General features: G+C 46.6%; 1 long non-coding RNA gene across 1 annotated transcript in view; it reads left to right on the top strand.

Moving 5' to 3' along the window:
- LOC135397675 (uncharacterized) overlaps nt 1-21,680 on the top strand; it is a 114,077-nt gene extending 92,397 nt beyond the window's left edge. The window contains exons 3-5 of the long non-coding RNA XR_010423690.1: nt 8,111-8,178; nt 12,188-12,284; nt 21,577-21,680. This is a non-coding gene — a long non-coding RNA (uncharacterized LOC135397675). The remainder of the gene's footprint in view (nt 1-8,110; nt 8,179-12,187; nt 12,285-21,576) is intronic.
- Nucleotides 21,681-26,335: the final 4,655 nt, after the last annotated feature.

Genomic DNA, 26,335 nt, shown 5'->3' on the forward strand with positions numbered 1-26,335 from the left:
GAGGAAGTTGGGAGAGGGCCGAACGAGAGCACCACTTGATATCACCTTGATGTCACTCATCACCAGCTCCAAAAGGAGGAATGAAGAGAGGGACCGAATCGAGCGCAAGTGATACCATGGCAGCACGTTTTATCCATCTTCATTCTAGCTGTGTTTGTAAAATGCATTCTGCACTAAAATCTCCCGGCGCACTCGACGGTAAACGCTCCCTGAACTGCGTTCGGGACCGGAAGTGAGAAGATACTTTTGCGTTTTTGCCTTATACTTTGCTCCTGTACATTCGTAATCGCACAAACCCCATTTTTAGTGTCCTATAACTAGGGAGATGTTTCGACCTTGCGCCGTTTCCGGGTAACGTTTAGTATAGTTGTGCCTCACTGACCCTGGCAGCGCCCAGACGGGATCTCATTTTAGTGCCTCTCATACGGGGAAGGAGAGAAAATCGTTTTTGTGCTGCACTGGGGGGGAAAGTAAAAAGAAAGTGAAGATGACAGCAGCCGTCGCAGAGACACGACAGAATTGCTCCATGTGCAAGGTTAATGGGTTGCTAGGTTAATTGATGGGTGGGGGGTCACTAATCAAGGTTGTACGAATAGCCAACGTTTCAAACACGATAATAGACCTTCGATAATGGATCTAACAAGCTGTTATATAATAAGCACTCATTTTTAATAGGGTACAAGCTTGCAGACAGGAGAGCGGAATTGCACGCAGGACGGGATCATATTGTTTCCCAGAAACGGTTGTTGGATTTTTATAACTACGCTGGAAAGGAATTTTTGTGGAAATTTCCATTGATTTTCTGTCTGCTTTTTGGGAGGGGGAGAGGGGGCATCTCAGTACGGCAACCTGCGTAATTAATTATTGTAGATTGTATTTCTTGAAACGTTTCCGCGATCTTTAAATATTTGCATGCAATATATGCAATATATGCATGCAATATATGCATATATGCAATATATGCATAAAGGTGCGATCAGCCTGCTCACAAATGGCTGCTTGGTGCACCAGGGGGAGGGGGACACGGGAAGGGTGAAAGATGAACGTGAAAGATGATGGTGGTACAGGAGACGGAGGGGAGTGCAGTCTCTCTTGCTCTGGGTTTCGGGTAGTCCCGCACAGCTATCCACCACTGGAAACATGCGAGTATCCCAACGAAGGTCATTGTGCCTAGAAATCCTAAAATTGTGCTTGCCTTTGTTAGAAGTAGACCTACTGTTCTAGCATTAGTGGAGTGAGCAGGGCCAGCATTTCTTTGGTGGACAACGCCTCCAAGTTAAAGACGATGGTGGTAAATGATAATGAGCAGCAATAAGAAAAAGTATAGTGTCCAGCCACAGCCTGGGACATTCACAAATTTCCACCATACCTTTATGAACAAGACGTCGCCGACCATAACGCCCTCTGCAGGCCTAAATCACTTCAAGGACTATTCTGTCGCCTCGCCCGCAACCTTCTGCATCTCCAATAATACATACTATCTCCGTTAAAAAAAAGAAGAAAAAAAAAGAAAAACTGGAAGACCACGTTCGAACGCCGACGCTTTGTCTAGGTGTTCTGATCCTCCGAAGGTATCATCATCCAAAATGTAGATGTATCTTCATCTTCGGGAAAACACCTTCATCCAAATGGGAAGCTTATAACGGGTAAGAACTGTCAGAATAATAATACTTACATATATCTGTGAAAAAACAAAGAACAAAAAATTTATTTATAATATTTATTATATTTTCCCCGCCAATTCTACGTCGTTGTACAGAAACGTCTGCTCTATGGCCGCGAATTTCAACGTATTCAAATGAGTGGCATTGAACCATACCATTTACATTATCCCACCTGAGCAGTCAGTCACCTTTCTCGTTCCAAAAACAATTTGTCACCAACGGTAGGTACTGTTTAGAACAATAACTAAATGTTACAACAGGAAACTTTGCGGTAAGGGTGCAGCAGAGGCGTTGCGAAAGAATTGGAAATATTGGAGTTGACAGCAACGCCACCTACGGCGATAGTGGCGACGCCATCGTGGGACTTTTTGTTCTTGTTTCTCTTTGGTGTGTCTGCGTTCCGCGTTGAAACGCATTACCCTCGAGACATTTCGCGTGGGGCCAACGTCTTTTTTTTTGTCCCCCGGGGGTGAAGTATGGTATGAAGGTAGAAGTGTAGCAGGAGAAAGCTACAGCCCACTAAATAAGATAGATAAAGCTTACTAAAGCCCGCTGACAAGCGAAGCGGCCAATAACTTAATCGTTATCCAGTGGTCGGTAATGTATCACCGTGGCTTCAGGTGACGCGCGACATTGTAGAACGTTGTTTGTGTTGTATCTCTCTGCCTTCTGCATCCAGGAAAATATTGGTTGCACCTGCCTCATCTTTATTTCCTTTTTGCTACCTCGTACAACACATCTGTATTTTGTACATTATACGATGGGGTAAAGGGTCAGATGAAGAGCTGTAGGAAACGCCTTTTTGTGATCAGCTATTCCTTCGCTTGTTTTACCATGAGCAAGGAATAGCAAGCCGTCCTTTCTGGCTGACTTTTCCTGTCAAAATAAATAGATCCCCCCGTGAGCTTTCAGTGTGTAATCTCAGAATTAATTATCTCTCAGATATAATTCAGATAATATTCTCTCAGAATTAATTAATTATCAGAATTAATCTCTCTAAGAATTAATCTCAGAATGTTCAGAATAGATTAGATTAGATTAGACTAAATATATAAAAGGAAAATATGGAGAGGTGGTTCAGACATCCGCGACACACGAAACACAGTATGTACATGTATAAAATGCAGGTCTACACCGTCACTTATTGGGGTCTCTTCTAGTGCTAAGAGGAATGAGGTTAATATCTATACACTAATCAAATACAATACAATACAATACAACACAACATGCAATACAATACAATAAGCGAAGAAACTAAAACCAAAGTTCAGTTAACTTGAAATGAACATTCGTTTACACACTCGAGAAAGAAAGAAAAATGGAGGAAACGCAGAAAGAGGGGAATCACTGTCCGATGTTCCGTGGTGCAAATGCTACGCCAGTTACGGCAAGACAGAAGTTCCTGCGTACCAGCCATGAATGGCAAAAATAAATAAAGAAAATTCGTTCTTAATAAACTGCAATGACGGTTAATTGGTAATTGATTAACAGAACTGAACATTTCTTCTTCTTTTTTTCACAGTTTCAACACATTTTTTTTTCATTCCGTGTTAGCGCCGCGAAGCAACTGTGGCTATGAGCAGCGTACAAACGTGGACAGATGGAGAGAGGACAGCAGGAAGGAGTGGGGGACAGAGGGGTTAGTATGCGTCCTGGGCCGACTTCAGGGGGAAGTGTGCCGACATTCGTCTGGAAAGTATTCGGAAAACCCAGGAAAAACCTCCCACAGCACAGTCGGTGACAGGATCCGAACCCGTGCTACCACCCAGTCTCGGCGTGGAAAGCGATCATCCTAACCACTATGCCACGGGAACTGGTCCTTCCTGCTGTCCTCTCTCCATCTGTCCATGTCTGTACGCTGTTCCTAGCCATAGTTGCTTCGCGGCGCTAACATGGAATGAAAAAACAAAACAAAAAAGAAGACTCTCCTATATTCTTACTCGTAAGTTTCAATTCACACCGTATAGGAGAAAAGAGAGAGAGAGAAGTACATGATGACGATAATATGGGGATGAGGAGAAAAGAACTCCCACTGCGCCTGTGGAACTAACGGCCCTGGCCTGTCTGATGAGGAACCCTGCCTGCGTGTGATCGGGGTGGGATTACGCGGGCGAGGGCTTTACATAATCCACATCCGCCAGAATGACAACACGGGAACGTCCTACACATATTTCTAAAGGCGAAAGCCTTTTCGGAACGTTGCATAACCCATTTCTTCGCCTTCCGCGACCACCACAAAGTCTGTGAGAAAGTGCGACCCTCACATATTCACACCCAGGTCGGTATTTTGCAGATTGATATCGCGAAAAGCACGCTACACCCCACGATGATGTAGGAGGACAAATAAGATAGGTATCGCTGCTTGTCCGACAGCATGTGGAATGGGTCTTTTGGGTTGAAATGCCGTCGGGAAGCATTTTTTTTTTAAAATTCCGTGTTAGCGCTGCGAAGCAACTGTACGGTTATGAGCGGCGTACAGATGTGGACAGATGAAGAGAGGACTGCCTGAAGGAGTGGGAGACATAGGGGGTTAGTATGCGTCGCGGGCCGACTTCAGGAGTAACTGTGCCGATATTCGTCTGGAAAGTATTCGGAAAACCAAAGGAAAACCTCAGACAGCACAGCCGGTGCCGGGATTTGAACCTGTGTCACCTCGCAGTCTCGGCGTGGAAGGCCATCATCCTAACCACTGTACACCACGCGAGCTGTGTGAAGCATATTACCGAAGCAAGTGAGAAAAATAAAAAATAACGAAAAGGCTGAAGTTAAGGAATTTGGACCTCATACATGTTGTATTGCAATTCAATACAATGCAATGCAATGCGATACGATACGATACGATACGATACAACAATGCAAGGGAAACGTCGCAGTTCAGACATTTCAGCCAGCATTGCATTGCATGGCATTGCATTGTATTGCATTGCATTGCATTGCATTGCATTGCATTGCATTGCATTGCATTGCATTGCATTGCATTGCATTGCATTGCATTGCATTGCATTGCATTGCATTGTATTGTATTGTATTGTATTGTATTGTATTGTATTGTATTGTATTGTATTGTATTGTATTGTATTGTATTGTATTGTATTGTATTGTATTGTATTGTATTGTATTGTATTGTATTGTACGGCACGGCACGGCACGGCACGGCACCGTATCGTATCGTATCGTATCGTATTGCTTTGAATTGTATTGCATTGCAATACAACATGTATGTATGTATGTATGCAATGCAATATTTATTATTTATAACAGTTACAAGAATGAATCTAAATGGGTCCGCTAGCATAACGTATTGCAAGTTGTTTGAAAAAAAAGAAAGAAACAGCAAAATAAGCGTCGGTAATGAGATAGCATTCGTCGAGCGCAACACCCTAAAAAGAGAGGGGGGTGGCGGTGTCGAGGTAGCTTGCCGTTGTTGGCCGCACTCAAGTGGGCATCGTCACGACTATAGCCAAAAAAAAAAAGGAAAGTGGGAGAGGGGAGTTGAGGACTTCAAAGTGATGCATAGGCAAGATGACCGATACTGATGGGACGGAGGCACACTGTAGGTGAGAGGTGCACTAGAGTGGTCTTTCCGCTAGGCCCGTTTCTTGAAGAAAGCGCACGAGGCCGCGAGTTTTTCAAAGTCGTTCCGCACAAGAACCTTCGGGGAAAAGGACGTCCGTCCCTAAAAAGAGAACTTCACCGCATAACACGCTCTGCGCCTATTATTGCGTGGAAAGCATGGAGCGTACGCTGTTTTGTGGCAGCTAACGTATATCCGTGCATCCCTGTGGTCCTTCATATATTGGAGAAGGGCCCCTTGATAACGCAGTCCGCCCACGGGTGGGCCGCGTCTTTGAATGCGCGGCCTAGAAAACGGTCGTCGGGGCAGTATCGTTTGCGGTGCAGTTCCGGGGAAGATTTTTTCCTAAAATCCCTGTGGTTTGTCTTCCACTTTGACGGCAGTACAATTTATTGCCACTAAAAGGCGTACGCCCCACATTTTCGTTTATAGAGTGTATGCGCTCTCAAAACGGAACACGCTAAATGCCAATCATTTGCACAGAATGACATAGTTTGAATGAATAGTTGAATAGTTTGAACAGAATGATTTGTAGAGAGTGCGGAGCGTACGCCTTTTTGTGACAATTAACACTGCTGCAGATGTGTCACAAAAGGACGTACGCTTCCCGTTTTCCACAAATCAGAGGAGAGAACGATGTTTTTCGAGATGATGGTTGGTTCGGTGATATCGAACAATCTCTCTAGATATTGGATATCTGCACAAAACCATCGGATACCAATAAATGTCGACGGAGACAAGTTCAATTTCTCTCTGGTCTTCCTTTAAATAATCAATCAATCAATCGACGGAGTATATTGATAGCAGATATCGATATGCATCGATGATGTATCGATATATTTAATCAGTATTTTAATCGATGCTTATCGATGTTATGTTTCTCGTATCTAGCAGCGTGACTGTGATTTACGGCCGACTTGCACTTATCCTTGCAGTTTAACGGGTTCCGTACCACCTACGGTGAATTTCGTACTCGTGACCCTCTCATTTGCCCCGGTAGCGAATTCGTCCCCGTGATTCATGTGCATGTGTATTACGGGAAGCGTCGCACTTGTAGTGACGTCATTGAATGTGGAGCAGGGCTGTATTTTTAAATTTATCGCGAATTAGAATGCGAAATCCGCAGAAACTTTGCGGCAAAATGGCTATTTTCTCACATTGCAACGTAGTCCTTATTATTATTTTTTTTTTTTCTATTATTCCTTGTTGTATATATTGCCGGACAACCGAGTCAGTCGCCCATAAAATCGTAAATCTTCACTTCGGTAGACATCACGACACAAGGGCACGTTTCCAGACAGCAAGTTGATTGATGGATACGTACACTGCATGGCTCAGTTCTTCCTGTGAATGGAACGGTGAGGACAGTGACGTCCATTGATTCGTGGAATTCAACCACCAGCTCCTTTCCCATTTGGGCATCCATCAATTAATTACCGCGTCTGATTCGTCACGCTGCTGTCGAAATTGCGTCACGCACCTTCACGCTCATATTCGTGACACAATCGATTTGGCGACCATTATTTCGAAGGAGCGTAACCTTCAACTTTAAACCCGATCTGAAATCCGGACAAAGACCCGGATCGCTATCCCTTTCCCTCCTTCGAGAAACCAAAAGCGCGGACGATGTATCAAAGTAAGTATCCATGTCGAGATCTGTATTTAACATTGCCCTGCCAGGCTCTGAAAACTTGTCTTCCTTTGGAACGGAGCCAGTGCTCGCACTCTCTTTAGTGCAACGCCCTCTAACCGCTGCTCCTAATTCGCAGAAGACAGAAAAGTCGCAGAAGTACGCGTACCTTTTCGACGCCGTGCGACACCTGGCGGGCCTTCTGGCAACCGCGCAACCCTCATTTTTGTTCATCTACTCCTGTTTTCTTCTTCTCTCACGAACTTGCTTTTCTTCGGGACGTTTTCTTCTGAGATAGGTGATGCAACATGATGCACACGATGAAGCAGAATCATTATTGCTGGAGATACCCCGAATTCGGGGGAGGACGCACTTTGTGGAAGCCGTCTCCTTCTGCCTTCTCTTTACTTACCTCACTTTTTTTTCGGGCTAAGGGCACTGAAGTTCTTCTGAGAGGACAAGTTCGATGGAAGTGGCTTACTAGTTTCTTTGTTTTGTATTGCTTTGAGGGCTAAATGCGATCATCCCTTTTCTGCCCAGAGAAATACTTCTTTTTGTCCAGGTGGGCTTAGTTGGAAGGCATGTCTAATAAAAAATAAAAAAAAAGAGAGAGAGAGAGCGAGAGAGATGACAGTACTGCAATAGACGAAAAGTAAAGATCTTCTAACAGTGTTAATTCAGTCTCTGTAATTCACAGCTTTAAGCGGAAGAAAGGAGAGAGAACAAAACAGAAATGAAGAAAAATATGTGCTTTCTTTCAACAATTTCATTGGAGTATACTTTCTCTCTTTCCCGAGATATGCTATATGCTTTCTCAAGACACGAAGGTACTTCATTTCCTAAGAGCACCAATCTTTTATAGTCCTCTCAAAAGTAATTAGATTGATCCGTCACAATTTGCTGGCATACCTTCCCCTTCTCAAGAAGGCCGACAATGCGGAACGGGCTACCGTTGGCCTCCTCAAACGATTCGTCCAATCATATCGCGGGAGATAGTTGAGGAGACAATCAGAGGCCTCATGAGCAACGACGCATCTCGTTCCTTTTGTGTTGGTGTTAAGGTAACGTCATCTTTAATTCCGCGAGGAGATATTTTTCCACTTTAGTGCCCCTTTAAACTGACGTGCTGATTACCTTGAGGTATGTTCGGCTGTTATAACTTTTATGTACTTATTAGTTTTTATTAGTATTGTTATTTTATATTTATTTGTTATAGGCTTAAACCACGTACATTCATTTCAGTTACGCTAGAGATGCTGCGTACAGAACCCTTCTGCTTTGCTCTGTATTTCCAAGAAATCACGGAAAAGGTTTGTGAATTATTTATCACTCGAGCATTCAACTTTGTGACACGAATCAAAAATAACAAAGACGGTTAAGAACATCAACTGTATACTATGTACATTAAAAACAAGACTTTCGTGTAGTAGGCTGCACTTCTTCAAGTTTGAGAACCTGTTACAAGTGGTGAAGCATATATCAAAAACCAAGTCACATGGCAGAACAGAAAAGGGTTGGTAAAAGTTTGGGTTGGAAAAGGGTAAGGGTTGGTACAAGAGAAAAAACAGTTGATGCTCTTAACCGTCTTTGTTATTTTTGATTCTGCATCGCCGGAAACTTGTACATTGTTTTTCTTCGCGTTCTACGTCGTGACACGAACGTAAACAAAACATCTGAGATATTTCGAAGAAACAAAACTACCTAGTCAGGAGAAAAGTGTGTAATCACGTCATAAATTAGCTGTAAGTACCCCAACTTTTCTTTCTGCAATGAGACATAAAGTCAAATACAGCTTCTCAGTTTCACAAGCGCACTTATTTCTTTTCTTGCGTTCATGCAGATAGCCTCTTTTGCATACAAATACGCGGAGGTCCAGTCTCAAGCAGCTAGAAATAGTGGAAGATTCGACTCTAACTTGTACGCGATCATGAGCCCGTAATCTTTGAGCTTTGACATTGTCAACTGCGTGAGAGGCGAACGCAACGGTTATGGTGTTAGCGCGGCCTTCGGGTAAGACGGAGAAAATGTGGCTGCATTACGTGCATATCTTCATCGCCCACACACTATAATAAAAGACAACTTGTCGAGAGGCAGCGAAAGTGCACGAGCTAATCCCGGTGACATTGGATCTGCTCGGTGGCATCACGCAGCTGTAAAATTACATCACACAGAGCTGGTAAACGAAGGCCGTAGCGTAGCAGTGGCGTACCCAGAGTGGGGGTGAGGGTTCAATCCCCCACCAAAACCGTACCCTGGAAAGTGCATTTGGGAGAGGGAAACGAGGGTGAAATCCACCTTCCCCATGTAAGGTTCCAATAGAACCCATCCCGAAATATTTGTCTGGCCATACGCTACTGCCATAGCGTGAAATAACTTGCTTGATGCAGTTGCGTCGTAGTGCGAATGGCCAGGTGACGAATTTCCCCACTCATTATCATCAGTGTATTTGTTGTTGTTGTTGTTGTTGTCGTGAACGAGAGAAGAAATAGGGTTAGCTGGTAAAATTCCGTGACAAAAAACCGGGAGGCACGGACACACAAACACGGACGCACTCTGTGTGTGTGTACCTCCTTTGTGTGTCCGTCCGTGCCTCCCGGATTTTTGTCGTGGAGTGGTGTGAAGCTTGCTTGGCAAACTTAGTTGGATATCTCAGCAGTCCATGCGTTTGTCTTTCATAAATCCGCCTTGTCAAGGGGGGCGGGGGGGATATGTTTAATAGAATGAAAAGAAAGAAAAATGGAAATGTCAGCCAGGCTAATGCCGGCTTGCTATTCCAAAAAAAGAAAGAAACTCAAAATATAAAAAATAAAGAAAAAGACAGGGGAAAAAAAGAAAGAGAAACAGTTAGGCAGCAAGGCACGACATGGCACAAGAAAGCCCCGTCAGATGGCAGACGCAGGGCCCGAGCCTTTCAGGAAGCGGAGCAGGGCTTTGGTGACGGAGCACCGGTTATAGGCCGAGGGACGGGACCAAGGAGGGTGGCCATGGACATTGTGTTGCACCCAAGTTGCATTCGACGGCGACGGAGGGCTTGCCGTTGGGGAAGGTGCTGCCTTGTCAAGCATACAAATATGGACTACAGTATAGAAACAGAAGTTCACCACATAACACACTCAAGGCAAACATACTACACTCTGTGGTGGTGGTGGTGAACGATTCCGAACAGAATGATCTACCTGGCAATGATTGACCTACAGCATGTCACGCGGACACTCTTTAATGATCACTGAGCCCAAGGGCCATTGAACATGCCCGCAGCTCCAGCAAGCGTGAAACGTGTCAACTTCTCAAAGAGCACAGATCATTGGAGCAACTGGCAGGTTGACACGTTCCACTCTTGGTGGCGCCACGCGCATGTTCAATGCTGGTTCAATGCCTATTGCTTTCAATGATCATTGAAGGCTGCCTTTGTGACAGGCCGGGCTTTATATGGTGAGATTCTCTCAAAACAGAACTTCAGCACATAACAGGCTGAAGGCCCACATTGCACGCAATGATAGCATTATCACTCCTGATTTGTGCAAACACTTTTGACTACCACAGCCACTGCATGATGATGATGATGTTAATAAAAAATGTGTCCTACACTCTTAAAAATGAACTTCACCACATAGCACGCTCCTAGCCAACCATCACCCCGAATGACAACGTTCTCGCTCTAGATTTGTTGAAAACGGGAGGAGGAGCCTATTTTGTTCCATTATGCACGGCACAAAATGGGCTCCTCCTCCCGTTTTCAACAAATGAGGGACGAGAACGTTGTCATTCGGGGTGATGGTTGGCTAGGAGCGTGCTATGTGGTGAAGTTCATTTCTAAGAGTGTACTCCCGAGCGGTGATGTAAAAGCAGATGCGGCTAGTGAGGCGTGAAAATGATGACTGATAAGTGAATGTTATGCCAACTTTTTATCAGTTCCGCGTTAGCGCCGCGAAACAACTGTGGCTATCAGTGGCGTACAGACGTGAACAGATGAAGAGAGGACAGCAGGAAGGAGCGGGGGACGAAAGGAATTGGTATGCGTCCTGGGAGGACTTCACGGGGGAACTGTGCCGATATTCGTCTGGAAAGTCTGCAGGAAAACACAGGGACAACCTCAGACAGCAATGCCGCAGTGCCGAGATTCGAACCGGCGTCACCTCCCAGTCTCAACGTGGAAGGCGATTATCCTAACCACTATATACGCCACGCGACGAGCTGGTCGTCTGTCAACCTGGCATTAATAATCGTATTGGCGAAAGAATTGCATGACCCGACAGGAAAGATGATATCCAGAAAAAAAATCGCGTTCTCTGCAGACATGTTGCTTTCAAAGAGGGTCAGAGCACAGACAACATCACGAAGAGGTTCTTGGATTAAATTTACCTTCATCCTCGATCGCTAGTTGGGGTCTTTGCCTTCGTAACCCCTTTCGCGGTGGTTAGCCTATACGAGAAGAGAGCGCGAAGAAGAAAACCTCTTTTCGGTGGGGAACATTCTGTCAGTCAATCCCACGCAGTGTAACGCAGGCGATCAGCGGTTGTCTGACCTTCTCCGAAGGATTGAAGAACCAGTGGGCGATCCCCTTCTCGGCAGTTCACATGTCGGGTGGAGACCAACTCCACTTCCGAGAAGGCCGTGTCTACGACCGTGTACGGCGGCATCTCAAAAGCACGAGGGCGATAACCATGGGATGCTCCGGAAATATTTTTTGCCATCTTCATCGACCCTGTGGAGCAATCTGGGTTGGAGATTAAAAAAAGAAACAAACAAAAAAAAAGAACAGAGCTTGATCGCGTAACACGCTCTGCTCCAGCCACAGACGCGAATCGAGCCACAGTTATCGCTTCTGACACGGAAGAGAGGTGGCCGTACGCCGCTTTGTGGCTATCAGAAAGGATCCAAATTGTTACAAAAAGGCGTGCGTCTCCCACTCTCGAAAAACCGCGGAATGGGCGAGTGGAAAAACAAGAACCCCGTTCGTTGTTACTCGATGTCGTGCTGTAAACTGGGAGGTGGTTGGTTCGAATCCTACCACCAGCTGTGCTATCTGAGGTTTTCCCTGGATTTTCCGGCAGATTTTCCAGACGAATGCCGGCACAGAAGTCAGCCCAGGACGCGTACTGTCCCCCCCCCCACGTCTCCTCCTCGTTCATGCTGTGCTCCCTCCATCTGTCCATGTTCGTACGCCGCTCGTATAGCCACAGTTGCTTCGCGGCGTAACACAAAAGAAACAAAAAACCTGTGAGCCACGATTATTTCTAAGCGTTTTATACGGTGAAGTTCTGTTCTGTGCGGTTTTTAGAGTGTTGGTAAATATTGCTTTATTGTGTTTTTCTACAGGCCTTGGTCTCTCAGCAGCGAGCCCATGATCTCGAGGTTGCGCCTAGGGACCTTTCGAGGATGCAAGCAGATGGCAGTCGTGGTACAAGATGCCCAGGTACGTACGTCAGAGATCGCAGTTTGCTTTAAACAATTCTCGGATGGACAACATTAATTCACGGGCAACTTCCGCGAGTGAACACATCACCACCACCTGAGACAACAACAACAACAAACAACTTAAATGAAAATAATTGAGAAAATTTGCCACCTGATGTCTGGCTCACCCCAAGGCACGCGGGTCAGTATATGTCATATGAACCCGAGCCAATTAATCCGCATGCTAATCACACTTATTAATTATGTTTAAAAGGAGTACGCCTCGCTTTTTCCTCGCATTACACCCAATATTTTCCCCCCTTCTTTTATGGAGTTGAACGTGTGGTTCTTCAAACATTTTGGTGTACGCTTCTCTTTTGCATTCTTTGGGATGTGTCTTTTGAATGAGTATACCGTTATTGGTTAATGTAATAATACTGGCAACCATTTGTTTCTGCCTCTAGAGTTCCTTGGACACCTCGAACTTCTTTCTGCAGCTTTCTCTCTGAGGTCGCCCCGCATAGCACGAAGCACCACAGAGAGTCAGAGCACACACTCTTAGAAAAAAAGGGTGGAGGAGTTACACCTTTTAGAAGGTAATATTTGTCGCTGTTGTGCCTAAAAGGCTGCAAAGTTCTACCTGATACCTGGTTGAGGTCGGCACAACAGATTAGCGCAAATCTCCAAAACAAATTTTAGTTTGCGGTTATCTTCGTTGTACACAATGCGCTCAATGTCCACTGCACTGCCAATGCTGGGAAAGCAACACCCCCTGAAAGTGCAATGCCTCTGTGGCTGTAATTACAGCTCTACACACATATTGTGCTGCACTTGCAAAGGCGCCTGCAACAGGCAAGGTTACCACACTTTTACGCCCTTTCGTCAGACGCTATACGTTGACTTGGGTGGTAACTATAGAAGTTACCACTTTTTCACTCCCTTTTTGCTGAGAGTGCAACGGGAGTATCATTTTGCAGGTCATCCGGGCTCGCCATCATCCTGGTAAATGCTTCATTGAGAGTACTCTGCAGAGAAGTCCCTCCATAGGCATGGCGGAACTAATTCCCTGTTGCCTCTCAGTCGTCCGCTCGTCATTCTGGGTTAACCCTTTGGTGCACCACGAGGACGCGGCACGTCGCCTCCATTCAAGGCAGCGCCTGTCTTTAGTGACACCTGAAAAGAAACTCGACTCGCCTGCGCGACCTCCATATCACGCTTTGAAAGCGACACGACAGGGGATGGCTTTAAACACGGTTCCTGTTCAATTAAACCGGGCAGCGTGGATCCTGCTAATGAGGCCTCGATAGAGACCTTCCGTTTTTCTTAATACACCGTTGGCATCAGTCGGAAGGAGCAATGGCAGGACTGTCCCATTTGGCTTCCCTCCTAGACAGTTCCTTCATGCGTCCCCCTGCAAACGAGAAAGAACAGTCTTTCTTCATGCAGACAGCGATGCCGGCAAGGTAGCGAGACCCCTGGTCTATTTTTCTCCACTTCTCTTTCGCGAAGTTCCTGGTCTTTCTGTATTTTTCTTTTGGGGTCTGTTTTGGGGAAGAGATGTCACGTGACCGGTTTTACGGGTGAATTGGAGAAAGTGTGACGCTGTTGCATCTCTACTGTCAGACGTTGCACGTTTTCGAGTCATACAGGAATAACAGCGGTCAGCGTCGCGGCTTTGTGGACGGTTCAGAGGTCCATGCCAGAGGTCGGATACAATGTAACCACAGGAGCGACATCCTCACGAAATATTCTAGTGAAAACAATAAATGAATAATAAGCAGAATACCGCTACGGAGCCGAAGTTCCGTCCCGTTACCTATGTTGGGCTATTCGGTGCCGGAAGAGCGGGAATGGCGTACGGCTGACTTAGCAGACGACACTTAGCAGATGACACCGTCAGCGTCTTTTTCTATCGTCTGCTACGGAATATCTTGTGGCTGTGTCGCAGGATATTCCCCACGGTTAGCAGTGCACGTGAAGACACGACGTTGAGCCAAACACAAGTAGAGACAAAGCATAATTGCTTGAGCGATGTGACATAACAATTAAGAGTCCGCCAATCACGACGTTGCTTTCAGTGGTCGTAGCTATGGAGACGAGCCGCCATCAGCTGTATGGGCAGCCACTTGTAGCTGCAGAAAGCCTGGGTTTCAAAATCGTCTGCGGCGATTGGCTGACATCTTGGCGGGCTGCTGCGATTGGCTGACAGCAGCACGAAAGGAACGGGACTCGCGCGGTTGTGTCGTTCGTGATTCAAGCGCAAAGGAAACCACATTTTACGCTTTCCTGCTTCTCTCCTTGTCGAGAGGCGCGACAGAGCTGCGCCGCCTCCGGTTGGCTTCCGCAAACGATTTTCCGCGATGTTTCGTCACCGTATCCGCACCGCCGTGTCACGTGTCTTCAGAAAGAGAGGAGAAGGAGAGCACAATTCGGCCGTTTCATTCGCACTTCTAAATATGAAGCCAGACACGAAAAATTTGTGTTTTGCTGGAAATTACAAAGCGTTCGATATTCAAAATGCGAATCGATATGTAAAAGTAAACAGATACATGCGCATACATATTTTAGAAGTTCCTGTCCCGGACCTTAATGGAAGAACTCCAAGCCCAAATCCAATCGCATTTATTTCTGCGAAGCGAACTACCACACAACCTGTTCCTTCGAAATCTGGAACCCGAATATTCAACAACACAAAAAACCAAACCCGTGCAACCTGTTTCTTCTTCGTCCTCGTCCTTCAGTCCATTGTACCAACTTCTAAATGTCCCAAAGTTCAACACACTCCCCCCCGAAGAAAAGGTACTTTTCTTCTGTTAAGTGTCCACTTCACACTTCCACCTTGTAGAGCAGTTCTCCCGGACGTATTACTACTGCTTGATTTGGGATGCGAACCTCGAAAGCTCTTGCTTTGCCGTCTTTACCGGGAAAACTTCGGACTATTCTTCCCATCGACCATCTTTGCCTTGGTTTTCCGTCTTCGCGGATGATGACCAAGTCATCCACTTGAAGTATGCCTCCTTTGCGCTTGCTACAGAGGTTGCGCAGTTCTGTTAGGTACTCCGAGTACCATCTCTTCCAGAACAGTTCCAGAGATTCCACCCGTTTCTGCCACAACCTTTGTATCGTGGTGGCATTGCTTCCATACACATTGCCAGAGGGTATACCTGGCAGGGTCGTCAGTCGTTTTCCAGTCAGAAATGCTGATGGAGATAATGGCCGCTCCTTTTCATCTTCGTACACATAGGTTATTGGTCGCGAATTCAACACGGCTTCGACCTCGGTGATTGTTGTGCTGAGCTCAGCTTCTTTGAGACACCTTGCTCCGATCGTCTTTTTCAGAGCAACCTTTACTGACCTTATTAAACGCTCGTAAAAGCCGCCCCACCAAGGAACATGAGGAGCATTGTATCGCCATTCTACTCTCCAGTCAGCAACCTTTCCCTTGACTGTTTTGCTGTTGACTACGTCCCATAACTCTCGGAGCTCCTTGTTGCTCCTTCGAAAAGTCTTTGCATTGTCACTGTAGACTATGTTGGGCATTCCCCGTCGCGCCACGAACCTCCGGAACGCTAATAGAAATGTGGATGCTGACATGTCTTGTACTATCTCAAGGTGCAAGGCTCTAGTGACTGCACACACGAATATCACGAAGTGCCCCTTCTTCGCAGATTGTCGAGTTCTTATCCACAGCGGTCCGGCGAAATCAAGTCCAATCACTGTAAACGGTTCTGCCTGGGTCACCCTTGCTGCTGGCAGCGGAGCCGGTTCTTGTCCTGAAGCTCTTGCGTTATATCGCTGACATACGACGCATTTCCTCAAAATTTTCTTGATCGCCTGACGTGCTTGCAAAATCCAGTATCTCTCCCGCAATTGCACAAGTGTATCCCTTACTCCGGAGTGGAGCAAGTCCCAGTGGCATTGTCTGATCAACAACTCCGAATAATGATCTCCCTTTGGCAATACCATGGGATGCTTCTGGTCGTAGGGCAAGTCGCTCTGCTGCAATCGGCCTGTTGACCTGAGAAGGCCTTTTCCGTCCACGAACAGCATGCTGCCTTGTAACTTTGACCTCATCGGGAGCGATGTCTTGCTTCGCACAGCTGCTATTTCCTCTGGGAACGCGTTTGCTTGCACAGTTTTCACGCACTGTTCCTCAGCTCTTCTTAATTCCTGCGCTGTCAACGGTCCGCTTTGGCGACTTCTTTTCCGCGCTTTTGCGGTGAATCTGAAAACCCAGGCCATGACTTTGTGCAGTTTCTTCAGGGTACTGAACCTTCGCATGTCGATGACTTCGTCTGTCACCGTCGTTACTGTCTGCAATACGTGTCTTGATTCCTTTTCCTCTAGTTCGTCTTTTGCAAAGTCACCATCTGAGCTGCCACCAGGCCATTCGCTTTCATCCTCAGACAACCAGCTTGGTCCTGACCACCACGTCTTACTTTCGATCAACTTTCGCGCGGAGATTCCTCTTGTTAACAAATCTGCTGGGTTTTCTTTACTGTTACAGTATCCCCATTCTGTTGTCCTCGTGCGCTCGTGAATTTCTTTTACTCGATTGTGGACGAATTGTTTCCATCGTTGTGGATCTCCACGTATCCAGCAAAGCGCAATTTTGGAATCTGTCCACAGGTGTCGTCGAACTGGAGTGACTTGCATCTTTTCGGTGATGTAGGAAGCTAGTCTTGCTCCTACCAGGCATGCCATCAACTCGAGCCGTGGAACCGTCAGTTCTTTTATCGGCGCGAGCCTAGACTTCGCCATTAGCATTGTTGGGCTCTTTGTACCACTGGAATCTTCCATAACTGTATATGATACCGCTCCATAAGCTGCGGGGCTTGCATCACAGAATATATGTATATCCGTGAACACGACATCTGCATCCTTGTCCTGCCCGCTGTACCTTGATACTTTCAGGTCTTGCAGGTGCAACAACTCTGCACACCACTGATTCCATGTTGGTTGAAGTTCTATGGGCAGTATGTCATCCCAACCAACCTTTCGTTTCCACAACAACTGGAAGAATATTCTTGCGCATACGGTGAAAGGTGCCAGCATTCCCAAAGGATCGTAAACTCGTGCGGTGATCTGCAGGACCCGTCGCTTGGTGTCTCCTCGTTCCTGATGCATGTCCCATACGTCGTTCATTGAAATCGTTAAAACGTCTTCGTCCGGTAGCCACGCTAATCCTAAGACCTTTTGCATGTCCTTCGTGTCTCCTAATGTCCTTTCACCAGACTCCGCTTGCAAGAATTGACGCACGTCATTGTCGCTTGACGCCCACTTGTGTAACTTCATGTGCGCCCGCTCCAGAATCTCTGTTGCCTCTTTAGCGATCTTCTTTGCCTCTTGCACATCAGTGGCTCCGATGACCAGGTCGTCGACGTACATGTGTTTCCCTAGGCGGCTCGCCGTCTCTGGGTACTCTTCTTCCATCGCCTTGAAATGATTCCGTAACGTAGCAGCAAGCAAAAACGGACTTGCCGTCGTACCAAATGGGACTCTCGTCATCCGCCAGCTTTCTATCTTTGGTAGTGGCACTCCTCCTTTTGGCGTTGTTTCATACCACAGGTAACGTAGGGCATCTCTGTCCTCCTTTCGTACTTCTATTTGTAAAAAGGCTTTTTGTACGTCGGCCACCAGGGCGATTTTCTTTATCCGGAAATTCATTAACAATTCCACAACATCCGGATTTAGATTCGGTCCTGCTTCTAAACACTGATTGAGCGATTTGGCAGTGACGCAGCTGGACGAACAGTCGAATACCACCCGAAGTTTTGTTGTGGTGCTCGAGTCTGAGAGCCGCCTTATGTGGCATGTAGTACACGACGTCTTCCTCGTCACTGTATACTCTCTCGGCCATGCCCTCATCACTGTACATTCGTATAGTTTCGTCGTACCTCTTCAAGAGCTCCTGATTACGAGTGAGTCTTCTAGTCAACTGATTAAGCCTCTTCAGAGCTACTTCTTTGTTACTTCCCAAGTCCACTGTAGACTTGAACGGGAGCGCTACTTCGTAACGCCCTTCCTTCAGTTTCACAGTTTCTGAGAGCTGACGTAGCACTGTATTGTCCCTTTCATCGTCGGCGTCATGTGTCACTCCAATGGATTCCAGCTGCCAAAACTTCTTCAACGTCGTATCTGTTTCTAATTCATCCAGTGCTATACGTAACACCAGAGCTTGATTACAGTGCTTGATTATTCCACTTTCTGGGCACACTCCATGAACTGTCCATCCGAGTCTTGTTTCCACTGCCCGTAAACTGCTTCCCAGTCTCAAAACTCTTCCTGTTACGAGCTCCCAGTATTGATCCGTGCCTACGAGGACCTGAATATGCTCTCGACTTTCAGGGCAGACCAAGTGCTGTACTGAAAGGTTCAGGTTAATCAACGAAATGAAAGGTTCCTTCCTTTCATTTCGTTGATTATGCTGGAACATGGTGCTACGGTGTTTTGGGTGCTGATGACGTCCGTGACAAGTACCTCCATGTAGTACTCCCTACCGCCGTACATACTCTGAAGCTTGAGGGATACTCGCCGAAACGTCCTCTCTTCTTGTCGTCCTCCGAACACGCCAACTCTCAATGCTTCGTGACCAACTGTCTTGCATTTCAACCTCTGAGCAGTTTGTAGTGTCACAAACGACCTCTGGCTTCCTGTGTCAAACATAACTTTGCACTTGTCCGCTCCAACTTCTCCTTTGCACCAGGCGACGACTGTCTGCAGCACGGTTGTTGGCCGCCTTGACTCTTCCACCAACTCCAAGCTTAGCTGCGCCGTCCCGCCGGTCAACTTGCCCTTGCTGGGAGAATCCTGACTTCCAAACTTGCACACTGACGAAACGTGTCTCTTCTGACATTTCCCGCATTTGACCTTCCGCCAACACCTTCTTGACACATGATTTGGCAAAGTGCATCTGAAGCATCGTCCTGCTTCTTGCAGTTGACGCAGCTTCTCTTCATTTGGAATCGTCGCGTTACATTCTGCAGTCACATGCTCCCGCGCTTTACAGAAGAAGCATTCTGGACTATCATCTGACGTATGAAGTAGCGCTGAGGCCGATGACGGTCTTCTGAATTTCCTTGTGTGCTGGGTCTTAGCTTCGTTGTCCTTCTGCTTATACCCTGACGAAGGCTTTTCTTCATGGGCATTCAATCTCTCCCTGCTCTCTACCTCCACTCGGAGGAACTTCATGAATTCAGTCACCTTCGTCACGTGTTGCTTGTCGGGACCTACTGAAGTGTCCTCGGCACTAACTGCCTGATTGTTACTGTTTGTAGATGTCTCCTCTTGAGCTTCCAACATTTTTCGATTGAAGTTGATGACTATTCCTTGAGGTACAAGCCGTATCATGAGTGAATACAGCATCGACGCAAAAGACTCCTCGGCTACGCCCAGTGCTTTCAGCGCTCTCATGTGCGATGAGATATCGTCATGAAGCTTCCGTAGTCCTTTCGTATCCTGGGCTGTCTTCACGGGCTGGAGACTCATGAGCCTGCCCATGTGGTTCTCTATCTGAAGCGACTCATCGCCGAAACGTCCCTTGAGGATGTCCACAGCATCATTATAGCATCGTTCCGTTGGCGGTAGCCCAGCAATGGCTGACGCCGCTTCCCCGATCAGTGCTGCTCGTAAATAATTGAACTTGTCGCACGTGCTGAGCTTCTGGTTGTCGTGGACAACTTGTTGGAACTGCTCCCAGAACATCATCCAATTCTTGCGCTGGCCGTTGAACTTTATAATCTCCAGCTTGGGCAACCTGACTCGAACGTTCGCACTTCCAACGTCATCAGCCTGTCTCGCTTCTGGAATAGGTCCTTGTGAGCTTCTTGTCGAACTCCTTGTCGGGCTAATTCGTTCTAGCCTGAACTGTAGCCGTGCCAGCAAAGCTGTCGCTCGGTCAATATATTCGAAGCTTTCTTTTTGTTCTTGCTCAACTTCCTCTTCTGACCACAAAGGTTCCAACTCCGCATCCACTCGCTCCAAATTGTCCATCTGCTTCTTTACTCGAGCAACGAGCACTTCTATGTCCTCTTCCGCTAGATCGACACCAGTGAGCTTCTCTGTGGCTTCATTGACTGTGCGAGACAATGCGCTTCTTAGCCCTCGGCGACGACGTAGCAGGTCTTCCATGTGTTCCATCTCCTGTTGTAGGCCTAGTAGTTCGCAGAATGCCTTATCTAGAGTGGACGGAGATCCTTCGTCTCTTCCTTGTATCCCGGGTTTCGGCACCAATCTTCTTTAGAAGTTCCTGTCCCGGACCTTAATGGAAGAACTCCAAGCCCAAATCCAATCGCATTTATTTCTGCGAAGCGAACTACCACACAACCTGTTCCTTCGAAATCTGGAACCCGAATATTCAACAACACAAAAAACCAAACCCGTGCAACCTGCTTCTTCTTCGTCCTCGTCCTTCAGTCCATTGTACCAACTTCTAAATGTCCCAAAGTTCAACACATATAGTGCACCTATCATCCCCCATATCATCGTCATCACATATATTTCTCTCTCTCTCTCATATAGTGCACGCGCCCCTAACTATGCTTCATTTTTCCCTCTTACGCTCTTAAAAATGATGGTGGTGGTGGTGGTGATGGTGAAAGGGCTTGCCGTTGTCGGCCTCACGTATGTGGGCAACGTCACGACTGACGCCCTGGGGAAATGTGCATCCCGGGCCGACTTCTAGGGGAACTCTGCCGACATATGTCTGAAAGCGTCTGAGAAAAACCCAGGAAAAACCCCAGACAGCACAGCCGACACCGGGATTCGAACCCGGGTACCTCCCTTAAAAATGAACTTCACCGCATAGCACGCTCCTCGCCAACCATAATCTCGAATGATATCGTTTGTTGAAAACGGGAGGCGTACGCCTTTTTTGTGACACTTGTGCTGTTCATAATCGTCACAAAAAAGGCGTACGCGTCCCGTTTTCAACAAATCAGGGGAGATAACAATATCATGCCAGATGATGATTCGCTAGGAGCGTGCTATGCGGTGAAGTTCATTTCTAAGAGTGTGTACACCCTAAAAACAGAGCTTCACCGCATAGCACGCTGTGCACCAGTCATTGCCACGAAGGATAGGGTTATCGCTTCTGATTCGAAGAGAGAGGGGGCCGTTCGCCTTTTTGTGGCAATTTGGCTATATGAAAATTGCCACAAAAAGGCGTACGCCCCTCTCTTTCTTCGAATCGGAAGCAATAACCCTATCCTTCGTGGCAATGGTCGGTGCACAACGTGCAATGCGGTGAAGCTCTGTTTTTAGAGTGTAGCGTCATACAGGGTGTATTTTTATATATTTTTTACTCGTTACAGATAATAAGCTGCAGCAAAGATGTCATTTGTGCAGGCGAGCCGAGCGGATGTCCTATCGGAAAGCAGATCAAACGAGAGGAAGGGGGGGAGTTCATGTCGCTACACTCTTAAAAATTCACTTCACCGCATAGCACGCTCCTAGCCAACCATCATCTTGAACGATATCGTTATCTGCCCTGGTTTGTTGAAAACGGGAGGCGTACGCCTTTCCTGTGACACTTCTGCTGTTCATAATTGTCACAGAAAAGGCGTACGCCTCCTGTTTTCAACAAATCAGGGCAGATAACGATATCATTCGAGATTATGGTTGGCTAGGAGCGTGCAATGCGGTGAAGTTTATTTTTAAGAGTGTACACTGCAGCACTCAGACAGGACGAAGGCATAGCGAAACTTGGCGACTTATATTTCAAAGATACATTCGGCCCTTGGGACTAACAGTTTTGAAAATACATAAATACGCATTTTTCACTGGCCTGCCGCCATTGTCCACACGAATGTTTTTTGTATTGTCAATGAACTTGAATAAACGATGAGGCTAAGAGTAGAGTAACGTACGATAAAAAATGAACGTCTTGAAACCGTGATATAACTACGGGGTTTCAGATCCTACGTGTAACGGTTTTTGGCTTCCTTCCCGTTTTTGCGAAGCTCTACAAAAAGTGGTTCAGCAGCGAAGTAATTCGGTACAACAGTTAGCACCTCTGTGTGCAGTGGAGGTTCGCTCTGAATGAAGAACTCTCTCTGTGGCAGCGCTTTAAATGGTCGAGCACGAAACTTCAATTTGGAACAAGTAATTTCGGCTCTGCTATCACTCGTACGATGGTGCCAAAGAAAACTAACCGATGCCCTCGAGGCCCCGCTATGGTGTCACCCTATACGAAAGTACATGGCGCGGTGCGGGCGACTTCTGCGGCAGCTATTGGGAAACATGTATCCCGAGACCTAGTGTCGTTGAGAGCTGAAAGGCTTCGACCTTGGGCACAAAGCCACACAGAGAAAGACGAATGACCTACGAGACGGTTCATTTCATGCTCATTTCGCTGATATGTCTTCCGTGTGTCCAAGGTTTCCGACTTCCAGCTTTATACCGCCGCCACTGACATGGATGGCATTGCATGGTTTGAAGCACCGTGGTGCGATGCACATGGCCGCTCTCCAAGCATTCCTTCCGTTTTGGTGACGTCGTATTTTCACCGCGTGCAATCAGGCGGGGATTCCGATGGGGCTCCTCTTGGCATTGAAGGCAGTTCGAAACTCGTGCTCGAAGACAGCTTGGAATGTTGTGGCCCCACTTGGTGACCGTTGCGACGATAGGCATCAATATGAATTGACGGGTGCTTATATTTACGTTTTTCTTCTTCTGTATATGCGCATACAAAGTGTGCCTGCTAAGACAACAGGTAACGGACAAATTGTTCTTCCTGATTAGAATATGTGTAATGTGCATGCATCACGCGTATGTTTCTCCTGGGCAGCCGAAGGATTCAGCAATGGGGGGGGGGGGGGGGCTATGTTTATTCAAAAAAGAAGAAAATGAAAGGTTGACCAGGTAAAGAGCCGGCTTGCTTGCTAAGGGAGGAATTTATTGGCAGAAAAAGAAAAAGAGTAAAAGTAGAGATAAAAGAGGAAAGGTCAGCCAGGCAGCACGCCGGCTGCTAAGAAAACAGAAAGAAAAACCCCTGGCTCACAGGTAGCCCAGGAGGCCCGTATCACGCAGACAGCGGAGCACAGCCCTTGTGACACTCCACTTGCTAAGTACGGGCTTTTGTGGCTAGCTAACGCCGTTTCGCAACCATGGCACTAACCATAGTAATCTGTGCGCTAAGTAAGGTATGGATAGTCCATTAGCTACTCTATGCGGGCCGCAAGGGTAACGGTTCATCCTTTCATCTTTACGCGGTTTATCCTTACGGTCTGCTCTACTTAACGCTTTAGCTAATGGCAGCTAATGAAAATGGAGTCCACGAGGTGAATTTGCAATACCGTTGCATAACATCTCCTGGCTATAATGTTTTCTTTCGTTTGTCTATCTCGTTAGCGTTAGCGTTCGTATTTTCAAAAGCAAACGAATGAAATTAAATTCACGAAATTAATTGGTTACTGTTGGCGGAAAACGGCACTGTCAAACTGAACAATCTGCGAGAACTCGCCCAACTTCTCTCCGTATTTCGACATTTGCTCGTGTTGCAGCAAAAAAAAAAAAAGTTTTAGGGCTCCTCTCTCTTTAGCGAAATCAATACATGCAGCTGGACCATTCCATACACGACCACCGAGTGAACACAAAACACGCAACTTTGCCCCATAACAAGCTACAACGTTCGCGATCCTATTTTGTTAAGTGACGTACGCTTTTGTGTGACACTTTACATTCACGTTCGTAGGTCACAGAAAGGCGTACGTGCCCCTCGTTCCTCAACTCAACAGTGATAACGGTACCATCCTGTGGCAGTGATTGATATTGAGCGTGTTATGTTTCCTCATTCTACTCGTTCACAAGTTGTTCGCAACATCACAGACACCATCACCTTCTCATTACCATTTATCACCGTAATCTTCATCTTCGCGCAACTCGTGATGTTGCTTACCAACGTGAGACAAAATTTCGGAACGCATGATGGTGATATGATAAAGAAAAGATGGGCAAGATGGGTGATGTGGGCAAGCTTTCGCTTGTCCCATCCCACAGTTGGCAATACGAAGTTGGGAATACGAAGAGGAACCAAGAAAAAATAAATAAAACGGAGGGGGGGGGGGGGGGAGCCGCGACGAAGTCGAATTGGCCACCCCAGGACGCTTACGCACAGCAAATACAAAAACATGAACGAGTTAAAGTGATGAAGTTCAACATGTAGTTCAAAAGTTTCAACCAAGTGAGTGCAACATGTCGGAATCGCTGAGGGCACACACAGCACACACTCAGCAAGTCGTAGAATGTCCATATAAGCCCAGTCGTACATGTCACCGCTATCATTACCCATCTATCTTTTCAGAGCTTTTGTCTTGCCATTTCTACACACACAACGATGGGCCATAAAAAACACTGGCCCATCTAAAACTTATCGGAATTAAAAGAAAAACAAAAAGGAATTTTGACCTCTACCGTCAAAGGGTTGAACAGCGGGTGTTGAGTTCTGTCCTTCTTTTTCCTTTTTCAATCTTTTTTTTCCCGCAGACATAGCGAACAAAGTATAGCTCAGGGTAAGCGGACCAAGGTTAAAAATACGTCCAGCGTATGAGCGGACGTCACTTTAGCAGCGTCGCTTGTCGAGCGTATCGGAAGGAGTTGGGAAAAAGTTCCACGCGAAAGAAGAGCCGCGTCGTCTACAAAAATAAGCACTCGAGTTTTGATGAATGGCGACACTCGAGGACAATACAACCATTGCTACGCCGTGGTGACAAATGAGAAGAACTGGGGCAACACTTCAAGGAAAATGAAAGGTTTCTCGCTCGTTTGTGTGTTAAGCAGACTCAACTTTCTGCCGAAATTTTACTTCTCAGCTGACATACCTCGTGGCTTCTTCACCACGTGATGCACCGAATTACATTGAGGGTCACGTGACCGTTCCTGGGAATGAGGAGCCCTCTCACAACAGAACTTCAAAATTGTCGTCGTTGTTAGAACTTGACCGCATAGCACGTTGTGCTCCAACCAATGCCACGAATGATAGGGTTATCGCTTCTGATTTGAGGAGAGGGAGAGAGGGGTGTACGCCTTTTTGTAGCACACGTCACGTGCCCGTCTTTTTCAATTTCCCGCCACTCGTTAGCTCGTTAGACGTAGAAGCGATTCAGCCCCGAAGGGTCCTCAACGTGCACTGAGATCTCGGCAAAAGGTGTCACCAACTTGCTGGCGTCGTCGGCCGGAGCCGAACCACCAGCTTTGGGGGGGACCGGACGCGCGTTATCAACTGACCACACGGTCTTCACATTTTTCGAGCCGTCGCTTTCCCTGACGCCTTCCCCGTAGATTGGAACATTATGCATGCGCGGTTCGCTGCAGCTTTATAGCGGTCAGACGTTGCATTTGCCCTGCATTTGCCATGAATGACTTGCGGTCTCTGTCGAACTTGAACCACACGCTCATGGACTCTAGTCTTTCTCGGCGAGAACAGTGATTAATCCAGACCCACCCACCACTCCCCCAAGACCACCTAAATGTTTGGAGACATCTCCATTCTTTTTTTTTTCTTTTTTCTGTACGACATAGCTGTAATGATGACCTCCTACCCAATATTTTTTTTGCTACACCCTCCCATGTATGTGATTCTGGATAAACTACCATGCGAGAGAGAGCACAGGGGGGGGGGGGGGGTATGTTTATTAAGAAAAAAAAAAGTAAAAAGAGCACAGGGTTCTCAAGTGCAGTATGCAACCAAGAAATCATTGTACACTTCGCTTTGCGCAGAATTGCATACCGTGTACCAATTTCCTGTTCTCTGCCTTTTCTCGAACTTATCGGCGACGGCCGTCGCAATAAGAATAATAATAATAATAATTCAATTCAATTCAGTTCAATTCAATTTTTATTAGTCTAAGAGTATCATGATTACAACAGTACCCGCCTAAGCCTTGGGGCTTGTGGGCAGGTAACAGTCAATGGCGCACTCAATACTTAAAGGGGCCCTAAACAGGTACAAAGGGTGCACATTTCTTTGTGTTATACTATTGGAACTTAGGCAGTGAAAACTCCTTGCAATTACTAACGCTCAAAAACAAAAGGCGCTTGCATACCGATGAAATATTCACTGCACTCTTTCGC

The sequence above is a fragment of the Ornithodoros turicata genome, chromosome 6, assembly GCF_037126465.1.
Source record: "Ornithodoros turicata isolate Travis chromosome 6, ASM3712646v1, whole genome shotgun sequence".
NCBI classification, from domain to species: Eukaryota; Metazoa; Arthropoda; class Arachnida; order Ixodida; family Argasidae; genus Ornithodoros; species Ornithodoros turicata.